The 27,351-nt window shown below is 44.0% G+C and overlaps 1 protein-coding gene across 8 annotated transcripts in view; it reads right to left on the bottom strand.

The window, feature by feature from the left end:
- NCOA2 (nuclear receptor coactivator 2) overlaps window positions 1–24,809 on the bottom strand; it is a 131,605-nt gene extending 106,796 nt beyond the window's left edge. For 5 of the 8 annotated variants that reach the window (XM_035125667.2, XM_035125671.2, XM_035125668.2 and 2 more), the window contains exons 1-2: window positions 24,481–24,806; window positions 10,841–10,920 (exon numbers count right to left, since the gene is read on the bottom strand). The gene's annotated coding sequence lies outside the window, so the exon portion shown is untranslated. Of the gene's footprint in view, window positions 1–10,840; window positions 10,921–24,480 lie in introns of all 8 variants that reach the window. The other 3 variants (XM_035125669.2, XM_035125670.2, XM_035125675.2) reach the window with 2 other exon arrangements.
- Between the last annotated feature and the right edge of the window lie 2,542 nt (window positions 24,810–27,351).

Raw genomic sequence — 27,351 nt, 5'->3', positions numbered from 1 at the left:
AATCTGTGGTTACAAGGCAGTAAACTGAGATAAACTTGCGTTTGAACAAGTACTATATATTCACAATACTGAAATCAGAATGTGATTTTCTACATCATAATGTAGAAAAATGAAAACAGCAATACAAGAACTAAGGCTAAAATACTAAGCAGTCAAACGCGCATGCTGTGATGCTCTCCCCAGCAATGTTCACCTGGTGCCTACTTCAGTGCCAGACAAAACCCTTTTTAATCTCCATTTTTATCTCCCATAAAATTGTAATTAATTTGTAATCCATGACAGAATAAGTTTTATGCTGGTTTTATTCAACTCTTTAAAAAATATGTTGTTGTTCTGTTGTATTAACTGTATTTGTTTTTGTGTATTTGTGAAGCTCCAGGAGGTGTGGGGAGAGAATTCAAAAGGTACCATGTTTCCCCCTTTTTAAGACACCGTCTTATTCTTTTTTTTACTCAAAAAACCCCACGGTGTCTTATTTTCAGGGGATGTCTTGTACCTTAAGGCCTCCTCGGAGGGGCCAGGCAGCTGGCTCGGGGTGCTGCTGGGCGCTCTGTGCCAGGCATCCCCAAACTGCGGCCCTCCAGATGTTTTGGCCTACAACTCCCATGATCCCTAGCTAACAGGACCAGTGGTTGGGGAAGATGGGAATTGTAGTCCAAAACATCTGGAGGGCCGAAGTTTGGGGATGCCTGCTCTGTGCGGTGCTGCTGCAGCAGCCGGTTCCAAGCACCAAGGCAGCAGGTTGCTGGCTCAGTGCTCCGCCTGGTGCTGCTGGGCGCTCCGCTCTGCAGCTGCCGGTTCCGGTGGCGAGGTGGCAGGCAAAAAAAAGGAAGAAGAGGCCAGGCCGCTCCGCTCCCTCCAGCGCTGCAGGGTGCTCCGAGCGATCGGCGCTGCGGAGCGCTCTGCTGTGCAGCTGCCGGTTCCGGTGGCGGGGCGGCAGGCAAAAAAGGGAAAAAAAGAGGCCAGACCGCTGCGCTCCGCCCGGCGCTGCAGGGTGTTTTGAGCGCTCGGCGCTGCGGAGCGCTCCGCTCTGCAGCCGCCGGTTCCGGTGGCGGGGCGGCCGGCAAAAAAAATAAAAATTAAAGAGGCCAGACCGCTGCGCTCCGCCCGGCGCTGCAGGGCGTTTCAAGCGCTCGGCGCTGCGGAGCGCTCCACTCTGCAGCCGCCGGTTCCGGTGGCGGGGCGGCCGGCAAAAAAAAAAAATTAAAGAGGCCAGGCCGCTGCGCTCCGCCTGGCGCTGCAGGGCGTTCTGAGCGCTCGGCGCTGCGGAGCGCTCCGCTCTGCAGCCGCCAGTTCCGGTGGCGGGGCGGCCGGCAAAAAAAAAAATTAAAGAGGCCAGGCCGCTGCGCTCCGCCTGGCGCTGCAGGGCGTTCTGAGCGCTCGGCGCTGCGGAGCGCTCCGCTCTGCAGCCGCCAGTTCCGGTGGCGGGGCGGCCGGCAAAAAATTTTTTTTAAAGAGGCCAGGCCGCTGCGCTCCGCCTGGCGCTGCAGGGCGTTCCGAGCGCTCGGCGCTGCGCAGCGCTCCGCTCTGCAGCTGCCGGTTTCGGTGGCGGGGCGGCAGGCAAAAAAGAAAAAAAAAGAGGCCAAGCCGCTGCGCTCTGCCCGGCGCTGCGGAGCGCTCTGCTCTGCAGCCGCCGGTTCCGGTGGTGGGGCGGCAGGCTGCCTCGGGCAGGCAAAAAAAAGTGAGGCCAGGCTGCTGGCGCGGGCGCTCCAGGTGCTCCCTGCTGCAGCAGCAGCCGGTTCCAGGCCCCTCTGGCTGGCTGGGTCCCGCTGGCTGGCTGGGGCGCTCGACGGTCTCGTTCTACACGGCATGGAGGTATGCCTTATTTTCGGGGGGGTGTCTTATGTTTCACTAATGCTAAAAAATGCTGCCATGGCTTACTTTCTGACTACGTATTAAAAAAGGGGAAACACGGTAGCATAAAAATCCCTAAAAGAATGACAGCACTGCCTCCACAGTGCTCCACTAACTCCATAGATAGCACTGCAGCCAAATGGTCCAGATATAATTAAGGAAGCAGGGTAACCCAAAAGTTGCAAACCTCAGAAACGATGTAAAAAAGCAACAATGACCTGTGTCCCAAGTGTCTCTGGGATACAGATCCTTATGCCTTCATATTCTAATATAACCATAAATACCTGTCAGATTCCACAGTTGTGTCACTATTTCTGCATGATCCCCTGTTTGTTTCTATTATCCCCTGAAGCACCTTCCCTGTGCCAGTATGCAACCCAAAACCTATCCGTTATTAACTGGTCCTTCTATCTACACCCATGGTTCTTGAGGCAGAAAGATTAGTAAAACCCAAATCATGCCAAATATGAGCAATTTTTGTCTGTTAAGCAGGACAAGTCAGAAGATTCTGCAGAATGGGTGCACTGATCATCCTCATAGCTCTTGGAAGCAGACAGCACCACACATTTGCATTACCACAAATCTAACTTCAAGAAGGGCCACTCTTCCATTCTCTAAAATGCCAGCCATGGGGAGCTGCTTACTCGTCTCCTTCCCAACGATAAGCAAAAGCTAATAAATGTACTCTATTGCTTCTCTATAAATTCAGCACATGCAAAGTGAGCTATTCTGTTAGGAATGCTGCAAACACTAAAAAAGTTTCCTGACGCTGCATTTTAGACGTCCATCTGTTCTGTAGTGCAAACAGGAAGTTTAATACTTAAAAAAAAATAGGGGGGAAGGGGCCCAATGAAAGGTTTTAAGTACACTCTCCCATTTCCCCCCTTTCTTGGGGCAGGGGCAGGAAATGTTTATCTTCAACAATAGGTCACATTCTCCTCACTATTACAGCTATATTGATGCAATGGAAATAACCCAGAACACAAATTTTAACAGAGGGGTATACACTGAGTGAATAACCGCAAAATTTACAACTAAACAGACCGCAGCAGTACCCTGTGACTTATACTCTGGCAAACTGCCACCTGCATAAAACACCCTGCTTACAGGATTTGCACTGGCTGCCAATCTGCTACTGGGCCACGTTCAATATGTTGGTACTGTACTAACATATAAGGCCCTATGCAGCTAAGAACCAGGTTACTTGAGAGACCACCTAATTCTTTATACACATAGTAGATCACTGTGATCTGTGACTGTGAGAGTTTCTTCTGCAAGTTCCAAAGATCTTAGAAATCCACTCTGTAGTAGCATGGATTTTAGTGTGGCCACCATCTGCTCTCTAGGAGCCTGCACATTGGCCCATTTGTGCTGTGCCATAGTTCAGCATAGCACTGCATGCAAACTAAGCCACAAACTAGCATTTATTAAGCTACACACCAGTCCACTCAGTTTTATTTCCAGTTCAGTAATAAATAAAAAAATCTCAAGAACTATTATATGTTATCCAATGCCTTAGAAAAAGTGTAAGTAGCAACTTTTTGCAGCAATACTTGATTCAGCTCTCTCATATCGCTTACACTGTCTTCTCGTATGCAATGCCAACAACACAACGAGACTTGTTTTTTGGGGAGGGGGAATCTTTTCAACATGTGAATTAGTGCTGAAGCTACAATGATACTGGTAGCTTGTGTCTCACAGATGCAAACACCCACCAACCACTAACCACAAATGGTAGCAAAATGCTTATTTGCCTTATGTAGCCCAACTGGAAATTTGGGTGGGGAATTATTTGGGACAGGCATAGTCGAAGTTATTCCTAGCCCCAAATCTGTCACCCTTCATAAAATAAGCTTGCAATTTACTTGAAAGAAAGGAGAAGCAATACAGAAGTTTTTGCTTTGCTGGTCCTTCTCTGCTACAATGTGGCATGACTCTTTGGGATTCAAATAGTGTACTGCTGTGCCTGTTACATAAATTTACTTGAAAAGGAAGAGTAGCACATTGCCTGAATCTGAAAGCATTTCATTCATAGCAAGTGAAGCTCTTCGGGGATTAAGGTGACATTTGTGTGCATTTCCTTCTAAGTAAGCGTACTTGAGGAGCAACAACATCACACTGTTGGCAGAAGTAGTGTTCACAAAACTGCAGCAGCAACAGGACCCTTCTGCCCCCCTCCATGAACATACACACACAAAGTGTGGTGTGCTGGTAAAAAATTACACCTCTAAATAACTGAACTTTGCTGCCAGAGGAATAAGATGCTACAACTGAATGTAGGGCTTTGACATCCCTTCTCAGCTTTGCTATGGAACTGATCTCTGTGAATCCCCCATTAGCAATCCTTTAGTGGATCTGACATTTTTATCAATTATTTCAAGAGATCTACTAATTCTTTCTGCATTATAAATATATACTGTAATAATAACTTTCTAATATTTTCTGAATGTAAAGACGCTGAAGCTCATGCCACTATCAGTACAAGAAGAGCAGCAAAGTTTTTATGCAACTACATGTGAAAAATCATAGCAAAAACTGCTTGGTATGCCTTTGTAGCATGGCTGCTACCTTTCACACATTGCTAGCATGGAAGTAAACATTATCAGCAGCTCGAAACTGCAGTTCTGGACACCGCCACCAAATCTTGGGATGCCGGCCTTGCAAAAACAGCAGGGGTACATACCAAGTCTCGGTAATAGAAATAAAAAGGTCAAAATGCATATTTTAAGCTATACAAAGAAACTGCAAGAGACATTCTTGTTTGAACATACCATTTCACTTGCTCGCTAGTCGTAACCTTCTGACTGCAATTGGGAGAAATACTGGGCACAAAACAGAGCATCAATACTTACGAACCATCAAATACTGTACTTACAAAACTGAATTACAACAATCGTTTTAACACAACACCAAGTGAGAAAGTATATGCATAGATTTTTACTACTAGAATAAAAAACAAGTGGGACCTATAACAAAAAGTTGCCAGATGAAGTACACTCGATTCCATTCTACCTCCCCATTTTTTATCTGCTAACCCAACTGTCAGTCAGCCTTGAATAGCTACTGAGCATACTCATCACCCCTAGAAGTACCCCCACCCCAGATTTACTGTACTTACACAAACTTTACACGCCCAAGTCTGTAAGGACATGCCTTTTGTGTGGGGGTAGTGCCATTTCAGTTACATAAGCACTCACAGTGAGCATCAGAAATTGAGAAAATAACAATGCAAAAGCTGTTTCTACCAGAAGCTTAAAACAGCAAAGTCAGCGGCATCATCACACTGATCTTTTAACAAGCTGGTAGATAAACACGGGCTAGAAAATTAAATTTTCTGAAAACCAAGACAAATCTACTGGCCTTCATCCAAGAATCAGTGTCATTGTCAGGCCCTGTATTTAATTAGCACTATTTACTGTCAAGCACTCACTTGGGTAGATCTTTTACCATCCTCAGTAAGGCTTATAGCAAATACTGGGGGGGGTGGAGATCTGGCTTCAGATATGCATCAGGTCATCTTTCAAGAGGTAAGAGTTCAGTTGTCCTGTTTGTGGCCACAAAATTAAAATCTTGTGTGTTCTTCACAAATCAAAGTGACATTTCTCTCATTTGCAAATCTGTAACACATCCTCTCTACCAGAACTTAATATTTAATTTAGAAAAACAATTTTCCATTACACTATTTAATCATAACTCTTATTTTAAAGTGAAAATCCAGATTTAGAATTAGCAACATAAAACATAAAAAACTATTTTTACTAACATTCCTATTCTTAGAATCCATTTCTAGACAAACCACACACTTAGCTAAAGAATACTTAACATGCAAATTATCTGCCATGAAGGTCTGATTTTAAAATCATTTTATTTCATTCAACAAGATATATTATTAAATTATAACATGTGTCATCCGCACAGCTGAAGCATAGGGTTGTACCCAATGCTGCTATTCTACGCTCACAACAGAACTTCCCCCTCCTTGCACCCCCTGCATAAATGGATTCGATGACCATCAGTGTTCCTTCCAACTCTACAATTCTATGATTCTGCGATTTTTCCTCCTCACGCCGCTTTCGCCCTAAGGTGCCAGGGTGGGTTACAACAATTAAAGCACAATCTGCTTTATTATATACAGGCTTAAGGCAACCAAGTTAGCGGACTGAATCAGTGCACAGGTGTACATTTTCCTCTCTCTCCACCAATGTTAAATAGCTCCTGGTGTTTCAATATCTGAAGCAGAGGGGCAAGAGCTATAACTAGTCTACACCTTTTATGCAAGATTCAGGAATATTTTTAAACAATATTTTTAAATCACAGCACTTCATACAGGCTGGTATCTGTGTCTAAAACCAAGAACATATACTGTAGTCCTCTAATGCTAAAAAAAGGAAGTGGATATAAGGGATGGCTGCAATATGGAGCAAAGGTATGACTGTCCATTCTCAATCTCTGTTTACATGGCCAGCTCAGAACAAGATGACCATTGTAACTCAAGTCCTGATGCTTGTGACAGCCAGGACAAAAGACTAGGGCAGGAGTGCTCTCATAGTTTACTGTGCCAGTTCCAGAATGGAATAGCTCAGGGCCCCCAAATAAGGCCCCTTGGGTATCTATGAGACTTTGGATCCCACAAAACCAAAGCTTCCACCGCCACAGGTCTACCTCAAAACACTTGATTTCAGGACTTGCCATTGGTTACTGAAAGCATCTTTCTTGCCACTTGGGCAACCTCCATACACCACCCGCAGTGCTTTCTTTGCCAGTGGAGGCCAGCACTTAACACTATGCAACAAAACGGTTGCAGTAAATGGCATCAGGTAGCTCTTGTGAGACCATGAAAGAAGAAATGAATTATTCATCTGCTAAGGAATAAATCTCTCTAATCAATCCCATTTACGGTTCAATCAAAAATGTATGTTACAAAAATGAGCTCCTCAGCTGAAGCATGCCAAAGAATGATACCAATAAAACATCACATGATACATTGTTGTGGGCTAGAACCTGCTTTGCCAGTGTGTGTCACAATAAATGTATTAACCACAATCCAGAGAAAGTTAGTCACATGAAATCGTGTGGAACTCAAGATGACAAATTAATCAGTCATTACTAGCTCTCACTGATTTCAACATGAATATATTATACTATCTGTCTCTGGATCAGAGATTTTGTTCAGTGGTACCTTAAACAATCTGTTGTAGTAGTAAAAATATGAGTAAAACAGCTACCCTCCCCTGACATTTTGGTATTTTGTATATGCTTTTTCTTCAGCATCAACATATTATGTGAGCATATGCTGATATGATATCTAACTGAAGTTTATGCCAAATCTCAAATGTGCAGCATATTTAAGCCAAATTGCCATCTCTATGGAATAACACAATTTCACGCACATTACTTTATTAAAGTCTATACTCACCTACCTAGTCAATGGATTAAACATAACAGGTCCATTAAGGGAGAGTATTTTCTTTCATGTTACAGACAATTTGGGGCGCATTAGGTAGGGAGCAAAATATAAGAATGCTTTACATCTTCAGGAATATTGTACAGTATTCTATTACATAAGCCTGAACCATCATTTACATAAGATTTTGCACAGAAGATACTAATATACCTCCTTTTTGAAATCTACAGGTCAAATCACACTAAGGCTGTTTTTATCTCTGGGTGCTTAAGAAGTTTCCTCTCCAGTATTTGTACATCCCTGTGGGACTAACATGCACCATTACTGGCTACAGTTCTCAGGATATCATTCAGAGGCATGTTGACAATGAAATATTAAACCTACTATCCAGGTTTTTCAGCCTGCAGTACATTCAAAGTATCAAATTTAATCTAGACAACAAGTCTCTTCTATACCCAATCCAAGATATATCACTAGTCTACTATGCAACTAGCCTGGCCTTTCTAGATTTTGTCTGTGCCAGCAATACTTCTAAAATTTGTCTACGAAAGATACAAACTGTATCTAGACATAATAAACTATTATTTATCTATTACATGAACAAGTCCTGGGTTTGTGTACTACCACCCCTGTCCCTGTATCCTCCAGCAGTTGTGAGAAGATTGGAAGCCTAGCAAATCCTACACTGTGGTTTATTTTATTATTATTTAAGGAAGACATCTTCATAAATTATGGTTTGAACTTGACTTGTTTCAACAAACCATACAGTTTGTCTGAGTTTGGACACTACATTAACTTTTGGTTAGTTAAAAATTCTAATTGTACAATTACAATATTGTACAATTACAATACACAATTCTAATTGTATCCTCACAGCCATTATGGTGGAGAAGGGAGGCAGGAGCTGATGGGCCCAATAAATGATAGTCCACATGCAGGCACTACAAGGATGTCATCACAAAAATCATTGATAACTCATCACTGAATAATCTAAAGATCACTTTTCAATCCTCATACTTCATGACCTTTCCTCTGTCTCTGGTATGGTTGATCACTCTCTCTTACTAACTTACTAAACAGGTTTAACTTAGTCACAATCATTCATCTCAATGGGTCTGCTCTGGGTAAAACAGTTGAATACCACACAAGGAGGATATTTGTTCATTCCAACTAAATTATGTCTTTCATAATTTCATAATGTAAGTGAGTACAAAAGATTGATAAAATTAAATTACAGCTTTTCTTTACATTTTAAGGTTACAACAGTTGCTAAAGAACTATTAGTAGGCTCCAAAAGGGTAACTAGTGCAAGGGCTTGAAACTTTCCTGTGGGATATTTCACAGCCCCTTTGAATAGAACTGTTCCTGTGCCAGATCATAAACTGCTTTTGATAATCCCCTCATATACAAAATCTGTTTAGAAGGAGATGGTGGAGAAGCACATTACATTTTGTAAACTATACAGCTACACTCCAATGCAGGTGCTTCCATTGTGACAGCCACAGGTACACAGGGATCCATAGAGACCTTCCCTGGCAACTGCAGGGTCCCCTCTGCCCACCTGAAATTAGACTTGAAATAATAATTATATTGTACCAATAAGAATAATAGTTTTGTGTGTGATGCCATGACAATTCCTCCGGTGTGAAAATATGTCCATGGACCAAGAAATGGTTGGCAACCCTGGCCTTAACGTCTCAGACATCAAAATTATATATATAACCACACACACATATATACATATGAATAATTGCCTGATTTAAGGAGCCTGAATTTCTAGGCCAGTTCAGATGCAATGAACTGTGTTTACCGGTATTTGCTCTCACTTCTTGCATACTTAGCTTTCCTTCCTCACTTTCCAATTTACCAACATGTTATGATTTGTCTACAAATGAGAATTCTAGATCATTGTTTAAACTGGTTTTACAATTCTGCTTTGCCCAGTTAGGATGCTGACAGCAAACTAAGGTCTGAAACTAAACTCGGAGTAAGGGAGGAGAATACGTGCATGGCATCAAATCATGGTTAGGAGTTACATCTGGACCAACTAAGTGTGTGTGACCATACAAGAGGATCTCCATTACCCCAGACAGATATAGGTGTGATCAAAGTGGATACAATCTTTCCCTCACTTTCTTATGGTGCTCTGACGTCTGACTAAATGTTTAGTGCATTTTAGCCAACAAATGATTTTCATACGGTGAGTGTATGAAGCCAAAATTTCAGCCAAAAAACAACAGCAGCAGCAGCTTTCTCAAAGAACAAAATGGATAGTTTATGGATACAACTAGTGTATTTCAGCCCGTTCAATAACGGGCTCTAGAAAATTCTGGGGTTCGGAGAAGCGCTTGCGCAGCGCTTCTCCGAACCCTGGGACCTGTCATTGCTGTTGGCGGCAGGGGGACAGGAACGGAGGAGGAGAAAGCGCTGCTTTCTCCTCCTCCGTTCCTCTCCCGCAGCCGCCGACAGCAAGGAGACCTCCCAGGGTTCGGAGAAGCGCTTGCGCAGCGCTTCTCCGAACCCTGGGACCTGTCATTGCTGTCGGCGGCAGGGGGACAGGAACGGAGGAGGAGAAAGCGCTGCTTTCTCCTCCTCCGTTCCTCTCCCGCAGCCGCCGACAGCAAGGAGACCTCCCAGGGTTCGGAGAAGCGCTTGCGCAGCGCTTCTCCGAACCCTGGGACCTGTCATTGCTGTCGGCGGCAGGGGGACAGGAACGGAGGAGGAGAAAGCGCTGCTTTCTCCTCCTCCGTTCCTCTCCCGCAGCCGCCGACAGCAAGGAGACCTCCCAGGGTTCGGAGAAGCGCTTGCGCAGCGCTTCTCCGAACCCTGGGACCTGTCATTGCTGTCGGCGGCAGGGGGACAGGAACGGAGGAGGAGAAAGCGCTGCTTTCTCCTCCTCCGTTCCTCTCCCGCAGCCGCCGACAGCAAGGAGACCTCCCAGGGTTCGGAGAAGCGCTTGCGCAGCGCTTCTCCGAACCCTGGGACCTGTCATTGCTGTCGGCGGCAGGGGGACAGGAACGGAGGAGGAGAAAGCGCTGCTTTCTCCTCCTCCGTTCCTCTCCCGCAGCCGCCGACAGCAAGGAGACCTCCCAGGGTTCGGAGAAGCGCTTGCGCAGCGCTTCTCCGAACCCTGGGACCTGTCCTTGCTGTCGGCGGCAGGGGGACAGGAACGGAGGAGCGCTTTCTCCTCCTTCCTTCCTCTCCCCCAGCCGCCGACAGGAAGGACGCGTGCACTCTCTCCCCCCCCCACCTCCAACCGCCGCTCCTCTCACGGGCCAGGGAGGGTTGTGAGGAGGCCTTCGCCGGCCTCCACCCTCGCTTCCCTGACGTGCCCTGCAGTGAGGCAGTGTCCGGCGGGAGCGGCGGTTGGAGGAGGCAGAGGGGGGGGGGAGAGTGCGCGCGCGCAGTCTCTGCTGTCCAATCCCTGTATCCCTGGGGCACATGCGCAGTACCCCAGGGACACACGGGACAGCTTGGACGCAGGGACATCTTGGACATTATTATATAGGATTACATAAAACTACATTTTCATTCATAAAATAGCTACTGTATTTTAATATGCATTATTTAAAGACAACTTACCAAGACTCAATGAGGCAGTCAAATCAATAGCACAGGTTGTCTGTCTGAAAGGTTCAATATTCAGATACATCCCAAGCATGCTATAAAACAAAAACAAACTGTAAATATTCTCTATTTTCCACTGATTATGTCATTCATGCTAAAACAAAATCACTAGAGTATTTGCCATTCCCAGTTATTACAATTCCCTCAAACATTTATAAATAATTCTACTGTAACAATGTGGCTGTGTCTAGGCATCACACTAAACTGTGTTTCAGCATTATGTGACTAAGCCTAGCCCTCTTTAAGTTGTACATTTCCCTTCTGCTGCCTTCCTCCTGCGCCACTCAGAGGTGTAGTTCAGAAGCTTTCACTTCTACTTGCAGTTAACCATGACTTGTCATGTTGTCCAAACTGCAAATTGTGGTCAATATAAACTATTCCTGTTCAGGGATGCTTTTAATGTTTAATAGATTATTGTGTTTTATTTTTATGTTGCAAGCCGCCCAGAGTGGCTGGGGAAACCCAGCCAGATGGGCGGGGTATAAATAATAAATTATTATTATTATTATTATTATTATTATTATTATTATTGGTTTCAACAAGGCAGTTTCTTTATATATATTTTTTAAAAAAACCTTGAAAATTAACCATAGTTCGTTTTAACCACACCAGATGACACAAACTGCAGTTTAAAAAATGTGAAAGCAAAAGGTTAACAACTACTAATCCTGGCTATGCAGAAAGGGGAAGGAAGCCTGTACAACATCCGAATAAGACCCAAATGTTTGTTTAATGTACTCTATTTGCAGATCAGATGATATAACCACAGAATTCTGCTGCTCGAAAATAGGGTTCAAGATACTCAACAATCTCCCCCCTCATTCTATCACATGACTATACTGAATTCAGTAAGCAAATGACTGAATATGCCACCCAAACCCTAGATATGTGTACTTAGAAACACGTCCTACTGATTAAGTGAGTGAGCATGCACAGGATTGGAGGCCTGCCTCTGCTCAGAACATCTGAGTGACTCACCAAAACACAATGCTATTTATTCTGAAAATGATAGAAACATCCTCCAGAATTCTACAGGATTCAATTGCACACAGAGTTCTCACACAAGTAGGAATACAATAGGATGCAAGGACTGTTGAGCAGTCTCTACCTCCATAAGCTCACTGGGCTGGGACATCTGCACTGATGTAAATTAAAGAAAGCTTTAGAGCACAGGTGGGGAAGCTACTGCCCTCCAAGTGTTGCTGGTCTACAATTTCAACCTTATCCCTGACCATTTGGTCATGCTGGATGGAGTTGACATGGCTTAGAATCCAACAACATCTGGACAGTCACAAGTTCCCCCCATCTCTGCTTTAAAGAAAAAACTAGCAGTCTTACTGTATCATTTTGCAGCCACTAAATAGATCAAAATCCTAGCCCCCCCCCCTAAAACCTAGGCACAATCTTCACCATTACAGGACCAATTTACAACTTCACAAGTATGAAGTTTCAGAGTTAGAGTTGAACATATTCACTTTTTAAGTTCTTGCAAATTCTCACACTAATTTTTTTGTGAATTACTTCACAAATTAAACATATAATTCCAACCCTTCTTCCCAAGAAAGGGTGTTATATTTCTTCAGTTTATGTAAACATCACATTTTCTACAAATTTATACTATATTTATGCTATAGTGCATACATATTTTACACACACACACACACACACACACACACACACACACACACGTCAGTCCACCAACTCATTCTACACTGAAAGCTGAAAGGAGCAAGTATGCTATTAGAAAAGATTTAGAGCCTTGACAAGTTACTAAGTTGGACCATGAATATGTAGAATATACATTCCCACAAACTCCCAAATCCACGCAAGTGATGGTTCTTCATCAGGCATCCCCAAACTGCGGCCCTCCAGATGTTTTGGCCTACAACTCCCATGATCCCTAGATAACAGGACCAGTGGTCAGGGATGATGGGAATTGTAGTCCAAAACATCTGGAGGGCCGAAGTTTGGGGATGCCTGTTCTTCATGGTAGGACTGTGAAGAATGCAATGTTTCTTTTTCAACCTCAATATCAATATCAAGTTTTAAAGCACTAGCATGTGCGTGGATGGGTTGGGGAAGAGAATTACAAAGATTTTAAGCACTTTTATTAAACACCTTGGGATTTTTCTATCCCTGACAAAAGGTCTTCCTGCACAGCTTGATTTCTACATGTCATTTTCACCCACCACTGAAATGTCAAACTCATAATGTTTTTAAAGGTAAAGGTACCCCTGACCACTAGGTCCAGCTGCGGACGACTCTGGAGTTGCGCGCTCATCTTGCTCTATAGGCCGAGGGAGCCGGCATTTGTCTGCAGACAGCTTCCGGGTCATGTGGCCAGCATGACTATGCCGCTTCTGGTGAACCAGAGCAGCGCACAGAAATGCAGTTTACCTTCCCGCCGGAGCGGTACCTATTTATCTACTTGCACTTTGACGTGCTTTCGAACTGATAGGTGGGCAGGAGACGGGATGGAGCAACGGGAGCTCACCCCGTCATGGGGATTCAAACCGCCGACCTTCTGATCGGCAAGCCCTAGGCTCTGTGGTTTAGACCACAGTGCCACCCGTGTCCCATCATAATGTTTTTACTCAGACCTAAACCAGGCACTGTGAGGACCAGTCATGTATACTATTACACCCTCCATTCCAACCATCACCATCCTGCATAAACAGGGAAATAAAGTATTATTTTATTTCACAGCACTTATATGCTACCTGATTGTAATAAAGCCTCAAAAAGGTTATCTAGTACGGAACTTCAGCAGGAAATTCTCTAGCACAGAACTGTCTGTGAAAAAACACAGGAGAACGAATAGATGCAGGGGTAGATGGAGGCAACATGAACATCCTTAAGGACTTTACACCCAAAAACTATCAATACCACAGATTAGAATCTCTTGGCATAAGCTTCAAAGTAGAACGTCTGCATCCATGTCCCTCACAACAAATAGGACTAACATTTGAAATCCTATGATATAAAAGAATGATTATGTGTTAATAGGATGCAGCCTTACCACAGTGATTTGTGCTCTGGTAACGTCCTGTTAGAACTACAGTAATGTGGTGTGTGTGTGTGCTGTATGCATGGTTACATTTGAAGACAATCCAAGGGCTTCAGTTAGTGCAGAATGTAGCTGCCCGTTCAGCTGGATGGAATCACAAAACACCAATTCTAAAGGACGTACATTGACTGCATGTTCACTTCTAGGCCAACTTCAAGGTGATGGTTTATGAAGGAATGCCTTTTCCAGAATCAACCTACCCTTGGCCCAATATCTTCAGAGGCAGCTCTTTTCTGCATACTACTGATGGTGGTGGGTTATATTACATTGTGATGCAAAAAAAGGGAAGCAACAGATTTATTTGTGGTGGCCCTGGTATTGGAATACCCTTGTTCTAGTAGTATGCTTGGCACTGACACTATTATCATTTTGGTGCCAAATACAGACTCACCTGTTTGCCTGAGCATTTGCAATGCATTGGTATATTTACTGTCCCAGGGTGAGGAGCCTGCTCCAAAGTGGTAGTCAGCTAAGTTTTACTCAGAGCAAGCACACTTAAATTAATGAACACAACTAAGCAAAACAGGTTTACTCTGGGTAAAATTTGGTTTAATATGTTTTTAAACTGCTATTGTTATTTACAGTTTATCATTTTGTTTCAATTATCAGGTTTGCTGTTTTTAGTTGACTTTTTGTTGTAAATTGTATGTTGCACTCCACCCTGGATAGGGCTTTGTACACTAAAGCCAGCACCCTGAATCTAGCCTGATAGCTAATTGGCAGCCAGTGCAATTCTTTAGCACCAGTGTAATACGATGTGACTATTCCATCCCAGTGAGCACTCGAAGCCTCTGCATTTTGCACCAGCTGCAGTTTCCAGGGCAACCCCAAGGACAGTCCCACATAGAGCACATTGCAGTAATCCAATCTGGAAGTTACCAGCACCTGGACAACAGGCTATCCTGATCACGAAACAGCCTCAGCTGTCTTACTAAATCTGGTAAAAAGCACTACTAGGTACTGAGGCCTAGAGAGATGGATCCAGGAGCACCAAGACTGCTATGGAAGTGAGTGACTTTGTCCTCAAAGTGCCTTGCAAACAAACAACAACAGTCTTCCAAAAGATCTGAAACTCTACTGACTGGAACAGGTATCAATAGACCTCAGAAAATACAAAAAGGTTCAACTGGACGAATTGAAGATGCTACAGAATCAAGGAATTGGGCCTTCTTCACTGCCCTTATTGCCATGCAGAAAGACTCATGCAATAAATAAATAATTACAAGGATGGGGAACCTTTTCAAGCCTAAGGGCCACATTCCCTTCCAAACAACCTTCTGGGAGTCAATTGCCATTAGTGGACAGAGCCAAAGGCAAAAGTAAAGTGAATGCAAATTTTACATATGTACAATAGCTTATTTTTCCAGATACTCAAACATCCCGTCTCTATCCTCTATCCAGGCAAACAAGAAACATAATTCAAGGACACATTCCAGTCACACAAAAACATTCAAGGATGGTGTGGAGCAGGGCCAAATGAGCCGTGTTAGTATACGGTAAGCTAATCGCTAAATGCCACCTTAAACTTAGGTTATGGGCACCCCAATGGACTGTCTAAGCATCTTTTGGGGGGTGAAATTTATTTGCTTGGAAGAAATTTGCTTGGAAATAAGCCCTGTTGTGTCCAGTGGGGCTTTCTTATCCTCAAGTAAGTGCACCTAGGATTGCAGCTCATGTGGCAGCACAGACGCCAAGTCTGCTGCCATGTGAGCCAGCTGATTCACACGGCAGTGCAGAAGCACAAGCTACATATCTTTTGTTGTGGTGTTGCCACATGCAGCACTGGCGCAGCACTAGCCAGCTAGATGGAGAGATTAGTCATTAACCGGGCATCCAGAGATCTCCACAATCGCAAAATGCACCTGGCACATGGGGAATTTTGAACACAGAGTATGAGGTATGGCTGGGAAAGGGGTGTGGCCCAGGGACAGTCTTAAGGGAAAGATAGAGAGGATTGTAGGGCCAAATTGTTGCCCTCCCTGAGTTCCTCACTACTGAACTATTGCTCTGCAGATAAACCATCGTTCCATTAGAGCAGTGATGGCCAAACTTGGCCCTCCAGCTGTTTTGGGTCTTCAACTCCCATCATCCCTAGCTAACAGGACCAGTGGTCAGAGATGATGGGAACTGTAGTCCCAAAACAGCTGGAGGGCCAAGTTTGGCCATCACTACATTAGAGAAAATGAAATCCCATCGAGAAAAGACTATCTACTCAACTTCTAGATACAAGAATCACCTGCCAACAGGACCCATGTCCCATCAGGTTTCACCTTTCGCTTACTGGCCTCATGCCCTCATTCAACCCATTATTGCTTCCAGTCAGCAATGGAATTACATTGCTATCTTTCTCTTGCCTGGATACTTTATCAAAATAGTATCTGGTGGCCCTCCCACAAATTATGTGGTCAATACAGCAACAGCAACAGCTTCCCCCAAATAATCAACAGTGGTTTTCACAGAGGAAGATGTATATTCAGTCCTCTACAGGAAACAGTTATTGCTGTTGTACAGGTGCACATCCTCCTTCATGCTGCTTGGTACAAAACAGTCCCGTCCCGTCCCCGTCCCCCAGTAGTTTTAGACCTCAGTTCATTCTGTGTCTTCCTCTGAAAAAGAAAACAACCTTCTTTTCTACAAGTCCCACTTAAGAGTCAGGAGACCATGAATAGTAACCAATAGCGATCACAGTTGAAGAAACATATTAAAGAGCATACCCCTAACATTCAAATTAATTGGAGTTTTGCCATTGGCTTTGTTATATTTTTATATTTTGTTCATAGCCTCTTTGTATCACCCATTAACAGAAAATTATCTAGGCAGTGTGCAATTTTTAAAAAACCCTCATAAGGTGTAAAAATGCAATATGAACATAAAAGCGAGTTCAAAAATCAGAATAGAAACAGAATAAAACAAGCCACAATGAAAAAGTAGTCTAAACTATTAAAAGCAATCAACTGAAAATCCTTGGAAAATAAAGAAGTATTCAAATATTGCTGAAAGGACCACAATGTAGCATTGGACCTCTTTGGGCAGCTCCTCTTTGGTGGGGGCATTCCACAATGAGGCACCACCACTGAAAATGTCCTCTCCTTAGAAGCCATCTGTCTCGGCCTTATTTGGCAACAGCATCTACAGAAAGGCCGCCAAAGATGATCTGAGGGTCCAGGGAGTGCTTTGTCTATACTCACTAGATTTAATTATATATAACAGCATTACATTATGAAAAGTCAAGTAATGGGGTGACAAATAATAATTTTACTTCAGTTTAAAGAGCTTTGAATTATTTCAATTATTAAGTTACTGCCAAGTGTGATTGCTAGTTTTCTTCTGAAACTTTCACCAAATCCAAATCCCACTACCATGTGCTCGGTATGTACTCAACACACACATTGAAAGGAGTGACAATGACAAAAATAGAAATAATGCAAGAAAGCTACTATTGCAAACAGCTGATATTATACATTCTGCCATTTTACAATGTAACTTTTTGGAAATCCTTCTAGCGTCCCAGTCTTGTTAAGTGCAAAATATGTATCACTGCAATCAATGAATATGCTGCTTATTTAAAAGCTGGGATCAAAACATTTTTAGATGTGTTCAAGTACCACAAGTGGGCCTTCCCTATCCTTTTTCCCTTTTCATTGAGCTGCTTTGGATGTTACTCCCCAGTAATCCCCACATTCCAAGATCATATATGAGCTAGTTGAGATGACCCTCGGGATCCCTTCCAATTCTGTGATTCTATGTATTAATCTGCGTTGTTTTTACTTTAAAACCATAGAGTGGCCCAATCTGGAGAAGGACTGAAACACACAGTGTGGGATGTCTTTTCTCTTGCACTGTGGCTGCAGTAAAAAATGCCCAAGGAGGGATGTTGCCTGGACAGTTTTCACCAGAACCACGGTGCAGAATAAAAGGCATTTCTCATTGTGTGCTGCAGTCCTCATCCAAACCAGAGGCATCTGTGGCTGTCATTTTTTCATTTTAAAATAAGACTAATTAATACATGCATGCATGTAACATAGCATTATTTAGCATAGCATTATTTAGCATACATGCATGCATGTTACATAGCATTATTTAGTTTGGCCTTCAAGAGCAGCTTTTGCATAGTTATTTTAGGGGAATGAAGTTATCCAGAAAGGAGCAGAGCAAGAACCATGCTGTAGGTATATGCATCTCTACAGCGAAGTTCATATTAAGTCCTAAGTGTTTATGTACTAAAACTTTCCAGGTTACATTAAAAGATATTATATATATATATATATATATATAACAAGCCCTGCACTAACCAATGCCTGCAGGTTTGTATTTTCAGTAAATAAATACTAATCTTATTTTGTTTTTGAAAATGTGAAACAAATTGACAGTATCACACCTATTTTTACTCCCTATTCACATTCCCACTTATACGTTACAAAGTTCGCCATGTGATTTGATACACAAAGCAACTGACCCTCTAAGCTCAAGGAATGTTTGCATAATGTATATACCGCTAACAAATAATTAATAATATAACTACTGTACAGATAAGGGATGCAGTTGGCACTGTGGGTTAAACCAGAGCCTAGGGCTTGCCAATCAGAAGGTCGGTGGTTCGAATCCCTGCAATGGGGTGAGCTCCCGTTGCTCAGTCCCTGCTCCTGCCAACCTAGCAATTCAAAAGTGCAAGTAGATAAACAGGTACTGCTCCAGTGGGAAGGTAAATGGCGTTTCCGTGCGCTGCTCTGGTTCGCCAGAAGCGGTTTAGTCGTGCTGGCCACATGACCCAGAAGCTGTCTACGGACAAACGCCGGCTGTCCACAACCTATAGAACAAGATGACAGCCGCAACCCCAAAGTTGTCTGCGACTGGACCTAACTGTACAGATAAGACCAGGGGTCCCCAGACTTACCGCGCAGCGGGCCGGAGGGTAGGGGAGTGCGCGCGCAGCGGGCTGGAGGGCGGGGGAGTGCGCGCCCGTGCGCATGCACACACGCACACAGTCGGGAAAAAATCGCCGAAAATCGCTTGTGTGCATGCGTATGGGCCTCCCCCGACCCGGAAGTGCATCGGAAATGACCTCTTCTGGGTCGGGAGAGGCCCATACGCATGCGCACAAGCGATTTTCAGCGATTTTTTGCCGATTTTTAAGATCGTCGCCGCGCTGCGTGAGCGGGCGGTGGCAGCGGGCGGCGGGGGTCGTCGCGGGCCGGATTGGGAGGCCGATTGGGCCGCATCCAGCCCGGGGGCCGTAGTTTGGGGACCCCTGGATAAGACAAAGCCAATATGAATCAGCCTATTTCCCAAATAATCAGCATATGATACTACTAAGAACTTCACTTACATTACCTCACCGAAGTATCAATGTTGTTTTAGAAGAATCAACACAGCACACACACCCTTACTAGCTTGCTACTTTAAGCTTCATTGTCCTTACATCTTAAATTCAAAGAACTCCTCTGACAGATCAAAATCCCCAGGAGGAAAGAGAGCTCCATGCCCAGCCGAAAGCACACAATAGAGCCACAGCTGACAATGCGCATCTATCTGCATATCTGCATATATACAAGAGGTCCTTGCCTACCCCCATCACATTCCCTTTCACATTATAGAACTTGCTACTATCCAATACTTATTATCAAACAGCATTTTTCATAAAATGAATAAAGAAAGGTGCAGTAGTGTTCTGTCTTTTAAGTAGTGTGTTGTGTAATTGCAACAATGTGTAATTAAAATGCATGGTGTGGATCAGATCAGGGTAGTTTTTAATAACATATGAACACACATATGCAATGCATGCACATACAGAACAAAAATGTTCTTTGTTTTCCCCTTTTAATACCCAGGAAGTAGTAAATGTGTCTTTGAAGATTAAAATCTGGATTTGCTACAGGTCATACATACTCCATGAAGTCAGTTTATTACTATTACTAGTGCTTTCCGTTAAAATAAGCAAAAACAATGAAAAGAAAAGAACTTGTTACATACACAATTAGATTTTAGGGTTTTGTTATGCTAAGTTGTCTTGAATACTATGGTATATGAAATAAAATTCACAAGCACAATCTCACACCAATTTTTATTTAGTACACAAACTATTATTTAGAAATTATTTCAGAACTTTTCAACTTTCCTTGGGGAATCTTCACAGCTCAGCTTTTAAAAATCTGAGTTATGTAGCCTCCCTGCCTTAGTTTCATTTTTGCATAGAACATCAGCTTACGCCAACATGTCAGTGACATCAAGAAAAGGACAGAGAGCAGAAGACTGTGAGCATTGTAGTAGCAGCTGTCTTTCTAAAGAACTTTGCTATTTCTATGGAGCAACCTGGACTTTTCGTTTTTACAGATGGGTCTGTTTACTATCATTTTGAAGAGAAATGCTATGAAAGCCAACTTGGGCAGTTTAAATCTAACAAAAAACCTCAAACCTTTAAACACACCGTTTATAAAGTGTTCAAGATGAACCCACTTTAAATTTATTGTATAAATTCAATTTAGTAAGCTTCTCAGAGATACTGCCTTTAACAAATTCTTTCTAGCCAAACATGTTGCACCTATCATTATCCCATCACAAAAAGCACGATTAGCTCACCATGCTTTCAAGCATTATGTCGCTTAACTATTCAACATTTAAAATGATTGAGTAATGATTATAGTAAGTTCTAAAATATATTAATAGAAGCAGAAAATTCAAAGCAGAAAAAGATAACCACTCTTGTGTCTAATCTCTTAAATACTGTACAGTACAGTATACAGAGGGGAACATAATTTAAAAGGATTTTTAAATTATTACAAAAATATTTTTGATTCTGAAATTCTGTGATTTAAGATCAAACTGTGCCTGAAACATTCTGACTTGCTATATAAAGCACTACCTTTGAAAGCAAAGAGTACATAAGGGACTAGGAAACCCAATGAAGAGTTTTGAGGCACCTTAAACAACAATTTATTCTAACAGAAGTAACAGAATCCATTTCATGAGATGTATGTACCGTAGTAGTACCTTCCTTTAGCAGGTTATATTTGCAGAGACTCAGTGGAAGAAAAATGGTAAAAGGTGGCATTATGGTAACAAAAAGTCTGTGATAATTCAATTAGAGCCTAAACGTATTTAAAACAAGAATGACTCACAAATGTAGCAATCTCTGATAACACAGCCATCTTAGTATTGCTAGAGAGATAAAAATCCCTAGAGAGATTAAAAAATCCATTGTCTCTATTCAGGCCCAAATGAACAAAACCTAACTTCCTTATAAATTATAATTCATCTGATTTATACCTGGGTCTCTTTTGAAAATAATAAGAGCCATGTAGCTAATACACAAGCATCTTACCGACAATCACCCACCCAACAAGGTCAATAATCTGTTGAAGGCTCCTCAGCTGGGCAATGGGAAATCTATCCTTGCCTTTGACTTCAATCCATGTGTTAACTCAGAAGTCCCTCGAATTTCAGTGAAATTTACTTCCTGATATAAGTACGCAGCATTGCAGTGTGACAGTGGTACTAAGAAGCCCTGCTGAATTCAATGTGACCCCCATGTAGGTAGAGTTAGGACTGCAGCCTTGATCTACAAAGACACAGTTGGTAAGGGATAAACTACATTCAGTATAGTGATACTCACTATAACAGGCATCCCCAAACTTCGGCCCTCCAGATGTTTTGGACTACAATTCCCATCTTCCCCAACCACTGGACCTGTTAGCTAGGGATCATGGGAGTTGTAGGCCAAAACATCTGGAGGGCCGCAGTTTGGGGATGCCTGCACTATAATCAATACAACTGCATTTAAAACGCGTTGAACAAGAATATTGCCACCTGATAAAGTTTTTCTCTATTGAGTGATATTTGATCAATTTTTTTATTATGAATTCTGCAACTGTGTTAAAAAACATTGCATAAGATACAAGAAGTGATTATTCTGTTCTACTAATTTATCAAGTCTCATATGCTAAATGGGATTTTACCACTGACCAAACCTGAGGTGTTACTTCAGGTGTCCAACATAAATACAGTATTCAGTAAGAGGACCATGAATAGTTTTAGCCTATTGAAATTATAAATGAGTGTCTAAAACCACACTTATTTGACCTTTATAGCCTTCATTTTATTTGAAAATCTAAAGGCAGGTAAACCAAAATTATAAGATCTACACTATGTACTTATACTGTATTGCAATATTAGTCCTACTAAGAGTAGAGCAAATGAAATTAGAGAACGCAACTTAATCATGCCCACTAACTTCAATGGGTTTATATTGAGTAGGAGTAGCACTGGATACAACCCATGATCCTGCAAAGGAACTGTAATTTGAGTGTTAAATTTTGAGAAATGGGTGTTAACAAATTGGTTTGTTCATGGTGTAGATATGTCTGAAGGGTCTTTTTTATTATTATTTTTAACTGTCCTTCATCCGAAGATAACAGGACAGTTCACAATCCAGCAGTTCTATATGAAAAAAGTCATGTCCAAAAGACATGACTTCCAGCAGAGAAACCAGAGAGTTTCCCAAGACTCTAGCCATCAAAACATTTCTCATGGAAAGGACCTGTTATATGATTAACAGGTAAGGAAGCCAGATACATTTCCTTTTATTTTTCTTGCCACCTTGCACACACATTTCATGCATATTTCATACATCAGTATCAGATCCGAATGAGCGCCAGGTTGATTACAGAACATATCAAGTATGGTGCAGAAGAAAACACAGATGACACGGGAAGGAAAGTCAAAGTTGCCAAGACAACCAATAACCCTGGATACCTTTGCAACAGTACTGTTGTGGGCAGGAGCAACGATTACAAGAGCTTCTGCTGCTAAGAAAAGAAAAGAAAACGCCATCACTGTGCAAGAGATGAAATCTCTGGCGTCGCCGACTGAACCCCGCCAGTTAAAAAGCTGGGGCAGGATCGGCGGGAGGGAGAAATAAGAGCATGCTGCCTGCGTCGGATACACACTCGCAGCCTCCCCTTACACAAGGGTAGCAGCTCAGGGAGCAGGTGGAGAGGGGATTAGACGCACACCCTCAGCGCTTACACGGCGGAAGGGGGGAGGAGGACGAGGCCATTCTCCGTGTACAAAGCGGGAGGGGGAGCAGAAATGCGCGCCTCTCTCGGTCTCTCTCCCAACCCCACATTCAACATCAAGAGTTCATCGCAGAAAGGAAGGGGGAGAGGTCCACCGCCCCACCACCACCGCCACCCTCCCATTCATATCCACACACTCGGCGGCGTTAGGCTGCGTCGCTGGGTCCCCGGGGACTGAGGCGCGTAGCAACCCCAACACCCAGAAGCCCACGACTAGGCCTCCGCCCTGAGAGGCCGGCACCAGCCGAGCGAGTCCCGCACGAGCACCAAGGCGCCGCTGGGGCCGCCGCCGCCGCCAGGGTCCCCTCCCCCCACCCAGCCAGGCGCACGCAGCGGCAATGCGGCTCCCTAGGCTGCGCTCTCGCCCAGCGGCAAGCGGGCGGGCAGGCGAGGGAGGCAGGCAGGGCCTAGTCGGGTCCCCCAGGAAGGGGGGACTTCGAGGGCCGCGCGCACACACAAAAGTTGGGAGAAGTTAAAAGCCCGTCGGCAGCGGAGGAAGAGGAGGCGACACCGCCGTCCCGTCCCGTCACTCCACCCACCCACCCCAAATCTCGATTTCTTCCGAGGCGATTTTCAGGCACAACTCACTCTCTTCCCTCGGTTGGAGCAATCGTTTTTCTTCACAGCCCGCCCCGCTCATGGTCGCGGGGGTCTTGCCACACAGTTCTCCCCCCCCCGCTCCGAAGAAGAAGCCACACGGCATTCTCGCCTGGAGAAAAGGAGAGACAGTCCCTCTCCCGTCTCTCCACTCCCCCCCCCCGCCACCCCCATTGTCAGCCACGCAGCTGCCACCCCTTCAGTCCTTTCTATCGAGGAACGACCCTCCTCCATACCGAGGAGAGAGGAGGGGGAAGCAAGTCCGCCTTCTCCATTAACACCCCCTTCCACTTCGCTGCGAGCACCCCGCTTTCCCCTTCAGACAGCTATGCTCTTCTCCCACCCATTTAACTTAAGGCGGCCCCTTTCCTTCACAGAGAAAACGGGGGGGTCTGGGGATGTGGGTGGAAACCCCCAACTTCAAATGTATTATTACCCCCCCCTTTTACGTTCACCTCCATGCAGATTTCGGGGTGCGACGGAAAACAGGAGGTGTAGCCACACACCCGCCGCCGCCGCCGCCACTCATAAAAGAACACCAAACACCCAGGCTGACACCTCTCTCGCTTTTCGTCTCGGGAGAGAATAAAACCTCCACAACTTGCTCTTTTTTACGGGGAGGATGGGGGGGGCAAGAAAAGTCTCGCGGACACCCCCTTTTTTCCCTCCCTCGCCCCCTAAGTTCTCAAGGCAGGGGCTCCAGACGCTAACCAGCCATCCCCAGCAGCGCGCCACACAACCAGGGTTATTATACAACACACACACAACCGGGGAGGGACCCCCTCGGCCAGCCCCTTCCCCAGCCTATCCCGCCGCGAAAAGGGCCCCGTGGCGAGGGGCGCGAGGGTGCCTTCCCTTACCGAGGTCAGCAATGTCTCCGGCTGCCGTCGCCCAGGCTGCTGCCAGCGCTGACCTTCGCTTTGTAAGAGGAAGCTGGAGCTGCTGAGTCCTCCGCGGCCGCCATGTTCCCGTTTTAATCACTGGCTGCTTGTTTATTTCAATGGGGACCCTCCCACAGCTCACTCTCCTCCTCCCCTTCCTCTCCGCAAAGCTACCCAGAGAGAGGAGGGACTGGGAGGGCCGAGGAGACGGAGAGAGAGAGAAGGGCCGCCGCCGCCACTCCCTTGCCTTCACCAGGCGCAGAAGTGGCCTCGGAGGCGAGTCCTTTCGCTCGGGAGGGAGGCAGGGCGCGCACACACCAAGGCACGCACACGCACCGCTGCTTACTACCGGTGTGCGTGAGCGGAGATGAAACTTCCTTCGCTGCTTGCGAGGCTGCGTTCTCGCCCCAGAGCCGAAGACAAATGTGCTCGGCCGAGCGTCAGCTTGAAGGGGGGGGGGTGGCTGGGGGAAGCAGCCTTGCTAACCCAGCGCAGGATTTGGAAATGTTGCCATTGTGCCATTAACAGAGAAGGAGAAGGAATCGCTCGAATCTGATTTCTTTTGTTGTCCAAAGGAAAGGAAGCGAGGAAGCATGCGTACGCCACCTACGCTGGCGATTATTAATATTAGTAGTAGTAGTGTAGTATTAATGTAAGTCTGACGATGGAATGCTTTGGCAGCTATAGAACAGGGGGGAACATCGTACAAATTTTGTAAAAACTCAAGAGTAAAATGCCCAGTTATGCAAACCTGAAAAGTCATATATTTACACGTCAGAGAATAAATCTCTGTTCATTTTCGAGTACAGTACAGACAAAAATGATGGCTTTGAACAACATCGGCCTTTGCTTTTTAGACTGGTCTCTTACACACCTCTGCTGCTTTTAAGTTCTGGGTGTTCCTACAATGTTTACAAGGCTCATGTAGTGACATGCAACGTCTGCAGGTCCTTGTCTGCTCAAATCCCCTATATGGTGTCTTGTAATTTATAGTTCTTCTTGACACTTCTTGGCCCAAGATTTTCTATTTACCACCTTGATATGGTTGTGTGCCCTCAATCTGATTGGTTGTAAAGGAATGTGTACATTGGTAAACAATATGTCATGTGCTGCAGCTGAAAGGCAATATAAACAGCTGAACTTAGTAAAACACACACACACAACTATCAGGATGTTTAGGGAGCCTAGGATTGTGGAGGCCATTCTCTGCTCTTGGTAGGCTTTTATTTTTGTACTGTATCTATAAAAGCAATCACACTGTGGTAGGTAATCAAGTTGCTCACCTTTTGTAATGGGCTATCGTCTGTTTAGAAGTATTGTGCATGATCATTTAAACCTGTGTATTTACAGTTTGTTTGTTTTTGAAGACAACACGTTTTAAATCAGTTTCTTGAGTTTAACAACACTCAGTACAGAAACAATGTAAGTGCAGCAATACAGCTATAAAAAGTGAACAGAAGGGATTTGTTTGCTTAAATGCATTTATATACCACTCTGTAACTCTGAAATCAATAAAAAAACAAAATGAAACCACAATGGAAAACTGACAATGAAATAGTTTAAAACTCAGAACTTTAACAGTGTGGAAGAACAAGAAAGCTTTTGCTTATTACTCCTAAGCAGATGCCAGGTGAGCCTCCCTGAAAAGAGCTCCAAAGGCAGGAAGTCATTGGTGAGAACAGCATCTCCCCATTTGGCATATAACTTCAACTGGCAGAGGCATCAGGAGAAGACCACTGATAACGTCAGCTAACTGGAATTAATTCATCCACTTTTGTTATAGTGTGTAATAAGTTAACACAGAGAATACTGAACAATAAACAATAGCAACTTATTAAAACATAAAAGCAGTATTGTAGCACCTTAAAGACTAATAAATACATTACAGCTTCCATACCATATATTTAAAGTGTATCACTTCCTGCTCTGTTTTCATTGGCCTGTTATGAGAAGGTTTCCTGCACTGGAGATACATACATGCACACAGGCACACACACAGAGAGCTCTAGCATTCAGATACTTCCCTATTGTTTTCAATGGCCTTGTTTTGGTTACAGTCCTGATCCACACTCTCCACCTGGGTTTGCTATTAGAAGGAAGGAACAAAATATTATAGGGTATCCTTAGTGTGCATGTTTTACCTGAGCCTGTGGCTAATGGGGGATGAAAATGAGAGTTCATATCAAATGCAGGAGTCCCTGCTCTTGGGTTTTATGTCATGTGTGAAGTTGAAGCAGTTGGTTAACACTGGCATCAGCCCAACTGGAAGTGTGCATGGTCAGGCCCAAAGTGATGTGCCGTGGCGACTGGCCACACAACACACTCACACTGTGGCTGAACAAAGAGTGGGAGGGAGGGAGAAGACAGCAGCATAGCAGGTGCTTGGAAACCTCTTCTTTCTCAATGGAAGAAAAGCCAAGAACAAATGAACTTTATACAGACGAGAAGTGGAACTAAGGGAAACCTGGGACTTCACTCCCAAAAGCAAACCTGAATGTGGAAGCAAAAAGAGGTTTCTGCTTCTTGGAGGGAAGTCGCAGCAGGGCCATGGTACCTGATATAAAGGGGGTAGGAAATGATTTGTTGGGTCTATGGCTGGTCTGGGAAGGTAACGATGAGCTGAGTACCTGAACTCCACTCTGAGAACTAGGGAACTCACTAGTTCTCCTCTGAAGTAAAAGGTAAGACACAGAGCTTTTCATGTCTGGAATCCCCAGATATCTGGCATGTAATTTTTAAAAATGTATTCAATATGCATGCAAGTGAATAGGTTTTAAAGGGCCACAAGTATCACTGGAAATAATTGGCCTAGTTTGCAAGACCGTACAAACATGCCCAAGCATTGCTTAC

Source organism: Zootoca vivipara, chromosome 8 (assembly GCF_963506605.1).
Source record: "Zootoca vivipara chromosome 8, rZooViv1.1, whole genome shotgun sequence".
In the NCBI taxonomy this organism is placed as follows: domain Eukaryota; kingdom Metazoa; phylum Chordata; class Lepidosauria; order Squamata; family Lacertidae; genus Zootoca; species Zootoca vivipara.
This window is presented reverse-complemented; position numbering and strand designations above follow the sequence as displayed.